This window comes from Triticum urartu, chromosome 2A (genome assembly GCF_056163025.1).
Source record: "Triticum urartu cultivar PI428250 chromosome 2A, HENAU_Tu73, whole genome shotgun sequence".
NCBI classification, from domain to species: Eukaryota; Viridiplantae; Streptophyta; class Magnoliopsida; order Poales; family Poaceae; genus Triticum; species Triticum urartu.
Genome location: NC_141874.1, coordinates 107,289,962 through 107,296,323, shown reverse-complemented (window position 1 = coordinate 107,296,323; position 6,362 = coordinate 107,289,962). Strand labels below are relative to the sequence as shown.

At 51.1% G+C, this 6,362-nt stretch overlaps 1 long non-coding RNA gene across 1 annotated transcript; it reads left to right on the top strand.

The window, feature by feature from the left end:
* The first annotated feature begins 1,642 nt into the window (after nucleotides 1-1,642).
* LOC147984122 (uncharacterized) lies at nucleotides 1,643-5,079 on the top strand. The gene is made up of 3 exons (XR_015615865.1): nucleotides 1,643-2,215; nucleotides 3,383-3,457; nucleotides 4,756-5,079. It is a non-coding gene; the product is annotated as an uncharacterized LOC147984122 (long non-coding RNA).
* Nucleotides 5,080-6,362: the final 1,283 nt, after the last annotated feature.

Here is a 6,362-nt window from a genome sequence, read left to right as displayed (position 1 = left end):
GGGAGCCGGACACTGGGAGCTTCGGGGGTCAATGGGATTATCTTCTGGCCTCACCAGACTCGGAGAGGCCCTCCGCGACGACACTTCGGCGTCACCCGCTTCCGGAGCGGAGGAGTCCGGAGGAGGCGTTTCGATCTCCATCATCTCTGGAAGAAGATCCCCCGAAGACGAGCTCATTTGAGAGGGGCTAAGGCCCGAACTGCAAAGATAAATGTGGTGGTTATTTTCTCAGAAGAAAAAGAGGGCATACCTGTACTATTAAAGTATTTCGGGTCACTTACGACTCGCTGGAGAATTGACCCCCCCCCCCCCCCCCCCCCCCGCGGATTTTGTGCGGCAAAAGCACCCCCCAAGGTAGGACCCTTTGTGGGAGACTTCTTCTCCCATTTGGAAGCTTCGGCTTCCGAATCCCCAGGCGCAGTCCTTTTCCTCCTCCGGTTGTCTTCCTTCATGGAGACGCTTGCTCCCTCGGTTAGAGTGGGCAGCGTTGGGGCCCCGCATCCGCCCGTATTATCCTCCCCAGTATCTTCCTTCAAGGGCTCCGGGCAAGGTGCGATCTGGAGCATCTTTTCCAATACCGGATTGTCCAAACCCTCAGGGAGGGGGGCCGAACACAGAATCAACTTCGCCTTTGTTATCCAGTCCTGGTCAAAAAGCAAACTCTCAGAAATAACTTCATAAAAAATGAGAGATAGTATGTTCGGCCGGAAGATTCCTTACCTGCTCGGCGGCGCGGTTACTGCTCAGGCCCATGTCCTCAGTGATTTCTGGACACTCTACTTGAGGTCCAAAGAATGACTTGTACATCTCCTCGTGCGGCAGGCCGAGGAAATTTTGAATGACACGCGGTCCCTCGGGATTGAACTCCCACAAGCGAAGGGGCCGGCGTTTGCAAGGCTGGACTTGACGAACCAGCATAACTTGTATTACCACAACCAAACTAAAATCTCCATTGAAGAGATCTCGAATGCGGCTTTGCAGTATAGGCACGTCCTTGGCAGGACCCCAGCTTAGACCTCTGCTGATCCATGACATCAGTTGTGGTGGAGGGCCCGAGCGGAAAACAGGGGCGGCCGCCCACTTGGCACTTCTAGGAGCCATGATGTAGAACCACTCATGTTGCCACAATTCATACACCTCTGGAATGGAACCTTTGGGCCATGGAGTTCCCGTCATCTTGCGTATTGAGGCACCTCCGCACGCTGCATGTTGCCCCTCGATCATCTTTGGCTTTACTTCAAAGGTCTTGAGCCACAGGCCAAAGTGAGGGTGTAACACCCCGGTAGTTGAGCTACAGTAATCACTCAGTAATGGTGCCATGTCATTGCAATTAGTTTGCTAAACCTCACTTTGAGCCAAATCGAGTTCAAATTCAAAATTTAAAATAAAGTCAAATAAATTGTTTCTTCAATCAGTAAAGCAAAAATGTTAATAATATTGCAAATAATCGCTGAGTCATTGTCACGTTGAAGCCAACATTATTTGACTCATCGGTTAATCTCTAGTAATTTGTGAAGTGGACCAACAGCTTAATAATGGACCATTTAGATTCAAACATGATTTTAAACTTTTCGTAATAACCCCAAATTTTTTGTGGAAGTGTCCAAGTTGCAATACAAATTATAAGCCAAGTTTCTTATTTTACAAAATCCATTTAGTGACCCAACTTAACACATAGCAGTAGCTTTAAAAGAAAAGAAAAAAACAAAAAGGTTTAAAGAAGTGAAAGGAAGAAAAGAAAGAGAAAGATGGGAGGCCCAAGAGGGGCTGGGACATCCAGCCCACCTCCCCTCATCTCCCACCTAGCGCTACAGGAGATGGGGAGGGCGTGGCGGCCATCCCGCGGCAATGGCCGTTCCCCCAGCCACGTGCGGCCATCCCGCGTGCCCCGGCGATGGATAAGGCCACCCCTCACCCCACGGACAAACCCTAGATACGCATTCCCCCTCGCTCTCTCGCTCGTCTATCCCACCCGCAACCGCAGCCGTCGTCGCAATGACCCCCGCCGTTCCCGTGCTCCCCGTCATCGCCGCGCTGGGTTAGCATGTCCAGGAGCACCTCCGCCTTCGCCTTCGTCGCCGGAGCCACCGGATCGAGCCCGGGAAGCTGCCCCATCGACGTCGTGTCTTCTTCATCTGCCATGGCAGCCACGAAGATCCGCTCGATTCACTCGCCCTCGACCTTCTTCGGCTTCACCGAGCTGCTCGTCAACGCTGTGAGCTTGCCGTCATTTTCCCCTTGCCCCCCTTCTCGTTCACGTCCTTTAGCCGCTGGTTCCACCGCATCCGACGCTCCGCCGTGGCTGCGGCCGAAGCTCTGCTCGCGTGGGCGCCCAACCCCACACACTGGTCGTGCCACGCGCGTGCGTATGCGCGCCCGCTACGCCCGGCCAGCATGCTGGCCGCGCCCGTCCGCTCTCCCCTGTGTGCAGCCGCTGGTAGTGCTGCTGCTCTCTGCTGAAGCCTCCCACTGCTGCCGCCGCTACTACATGTTGCTGCTGCTGCTCTCTAATGCTACTGCTTGCCGCCGGCTGCTTTCTTCTTGCTATGTTGCCGCCGTCGCTGCTGCTCAATTGACTGCTACTGCTTTTTGCTTGCTGCTCCGTGTGAGCCCCTGGCCACTCATGCATCTCTTAGCCACTCCCGTACGCCTCTTGTGCCATGGCCATGGCCACCATGTGCGTACACATGTGCGTGAGGCAGGACTATGCCTTGGCATGTCGGCTGGCCTACTTAATTGCCTTAGGATTTAATTAGTCAGGACATAATTTTAGTGTAGTTAGCCTACTGTATCAATGGCACTAGGCCCTGCTACTATAATGACTAGATTAATAAATCTGTCCAGATAATTACTCCATGACATGCGGGACCGTTTGACCATGTTGACCAGTCAACGCTGACTGAGTCAACTGTTGATTGGATACTGTTGACTTTGATCCTGGCCCATTGTCAGCCACACATTACACCCCTTGGGTACACTTCTCTGTGTACCCACAACAGTTAGTATGTATTTTTTTTATTTAAATTAGATTTAGTAAATTAGAAAACCATTTAAAACTTTAAAAATTAATATAAAATAATCTGTAATTCGGATGAAAATACTTTGCACATGAAAGTTGCTCAGAACAACGAGATGAATCCGGATACACAGTCCGTTCGTCTGCCACGCATCCCTGGCATAGCAAACACGCAATTTTTTCCCTTCGGTTCATCTGTCCGGAAACGCGAAACACCGAGGATACTTTCCCGGATGTTTCCCCCCTTCACCGGTACCACCTCGTACCGCGTTAGGGTGCACCTAGCATCATGCTTTGTCATGTCATGCATCATCATGCATTTGTTTGCATTATATTTATTGTTTCTTCCCCCTCTTCTCTCGCTAGACACTGAGACCGACGCCGCTGCTACCCAGTACGACTACGGTGTTGACGACCCCTCTCTTTTGCCAGAGCAACCAGGCAAGCCCCCCATTTGATCACCAGATATCGCCCACTCTTCTCTATACTGCTTGCATTAGAGTAGTGTATCATGTTACTGCTTTCCGTTATTCCTATCCTAATACATAGCCTGTCCTTGCTACTACTGTTGTTACCATTATCTGCTATCCTACTGCTTAGTATAGGATGCTAGTGTTCCATCAGTGGCCCTACACTCTTGTCCGTCTGCCATGCTATACTACTGGGCCATGATCACTTCGGGAGGTGATCACGGGCATATACCATATGCTTTACACAGTTACATTACCTGTGGTACTGTTCGGAGTTGGGGGCTGAAGGGGCAGATGGCTCCATCCCGGTAGAGGTGGGCCTGGATTCCCGACGGCCCCCGACTGTTACTTTGTGGCGGAGCGACAGGGCAGGTTGATACCACCTAGGAGAGAGGTGGGCCTGGCCCTGGTCGGTGTTTGCGGATACTTAACATGTTTAACGAGATTTTGGTATTTGATCTGAGTCTGGCTACTGGCCTATACGCACTAACCATCTACGCGGGGACAGTTATGGGCACTCGACGTCGTGGTATCAGCCGAAGCCTTCGTGACATCAGCGACTGAGTGGCGCGCGCCGGATTGGACCGTAAGCCTGCTCTTGTATTAAGGGGGCTAGTTCTGCTTCCGGCCGCGTATGCAACGTGCAGGTGTGCAATGGGCGATGGGCCCAGACCCCTGCGCCATAGGATTTAGACCGGCGTGCTGACCTCTCTGTTGTGCCTAGGTAGGGCTGCGATGTGTTGATCTTCCGAGGCCGGGCATGACCCAGGAAAGTGTGTCCGGCCAAATGGGATTGAGCGTGTTGGGATATGTGGTGCACCCCTGCAAGGAAGTTAATCTATTCGAATAGTCGTGATCTTCGGTAACAGGACGACTTGGAGTTGTACCTTGACCTTATGACAACTAGAATCGGATACTTAATAAAACGCACCCTTCCAAGTGCCAGATACAACCGGTGATCGCTCCCTCACAGGGCGACGAGGGGAGGATCATCGGTTAGGATTATGCTATGCGATGCTACTTGGAGGACTTCGGTCTATTCTCTTCTACATGCTGCAAAACGGAGGCTGCCAGAAGCGTAGTCTTCGACAGGATTAGCTATCCCCCTCTTATTCTGGCATTCTGCAGTTCAGTCCACCGATATGGCCCCTTTACACATATACCCATGCATATGTAGTGTAGCTCCTTGCTTGCGAGTACTTTGGATGAGTACTCACGGTTGCTTTGCTCCCTCTTTTCCCCCTTTCTATACTCAATTGCTGCGACCAGACGTTGGAGCCCAGGAGCCAGACGCCACCATCGACGACGACGACTACTACTCGGGAGGTGCCTACTACTACGTGCAGCCCGCTGACGACGACCGGGAGTAGTTTAGGAGGATCCTAGGCAGGAGGCATGCACCTCTTTCGATCTGTATCCCAGTTTGTGCTAGCCTTCTTAAGGCAAACTTGTTTAACTTATGCCTGTACTCAGATATTGTTTTCTTCCGCTGACTCGTCTATGATCGACCTCTTGTATTCGAGCCCTCGAGGCCCCTTGCTTGTAATATGATGATTGTATGACTTATTTTATTTGTAGAGTTGTGTTGTGATATCTTCCCGTGAGTCCCTGATCTTGATCATACACGTTTGCGTGTATGATTAGTGTACGATTGAAACGGGGGCGTCACAGAGGGGTAACCCGGAGGAAGGCCTCGCACACGACAATAAATGTCATGATATGAAGAAAGGAGTCCAGAGCTAGATCATGGAAATCTAGCCCGTAATAAAACATCAAACCCCTGATGAAAGGATCCAGAGCAAGGCCTAGACCTCGGAGGAACTGGGAGACGAACACGACGTTCTTGTTGGGTTCGGGGGAGGGGACGGCCTGCCCTCGGGCAGGCAGCCGATGCAAAACCTCGGCGGTCAGATATCTGGCCTCCCTCAACTTTTTGATGTCTTCTTCCATGACGGAGGAAGGCATCCATCGGCCTTGAAGGCTAGATCCGGACATGATTGAAGGTTCGGAGCACCTGACCTGAACTTTGGGCGTTTGAGCTTGAGGTGGGGCAAGGATTCGATTGAGCACGGGAGGGAAAAAATAAAAGCCTTGCCCCTTTATAAAGGGGGTGCATATCAGGCGTCCTCTCCCTGGCCGTTTGGACTTGCCTATAGTCTAGGAGTCCTAGAAGCGGTTGGGTTACCCACGCCCATATTGATGAGAATCCCGGAATAAGGGGACACGATCTTTGCTTTAAAAAGATGTGCCAAGGAAACCGCCTCGCATGACACGCTGAGGTGGGACAATAAAACGATTCAAATAAAGGCTTGGCCGTGATGCGATGTCACGCTACGGAATACGTCAGCAGATTAGATTTGTGTAAATATTATTCTCTCTATGGCAATATGTGGAAACTTATTTTGCGGAGCTGGACACTATCTTTGTGTTCAAAATCTTCTATGAAGTACTTGGAGGAGGAACCCGCCTTGCAATGCCGAAGACAAACTGCGCGCCGGACTCGTCGTCTTTGAAGCCTGGTTCAGGGGCTACTGAGGGAGTCCTGGATTAGGGGGTGTTCGGATAGCCGGACTATACCTTCGGCCGGACTCCTGGACTATGAAGATACAAGATTGAAGACTTCGTCCCGTGTCTGGAAGGGACTTTCCTTGGCGTGGAAGGCAAGCTTGGCGATACGGATATGCAGATCTCCTACCATTGTAACCGACTCTATGTAACCCTAACCCTCTTCGATGTCTATATAAACCAGAGGGTTTTAGTCCGTAGGACAAGATACAGAACAACAATCATACCATAGGCTAGCTTCTAGGGTTTAGCCTCTCCGATCTCGTGGTAGATCTACTCTTGCACTACCCATATCATCAATATTAATCAAG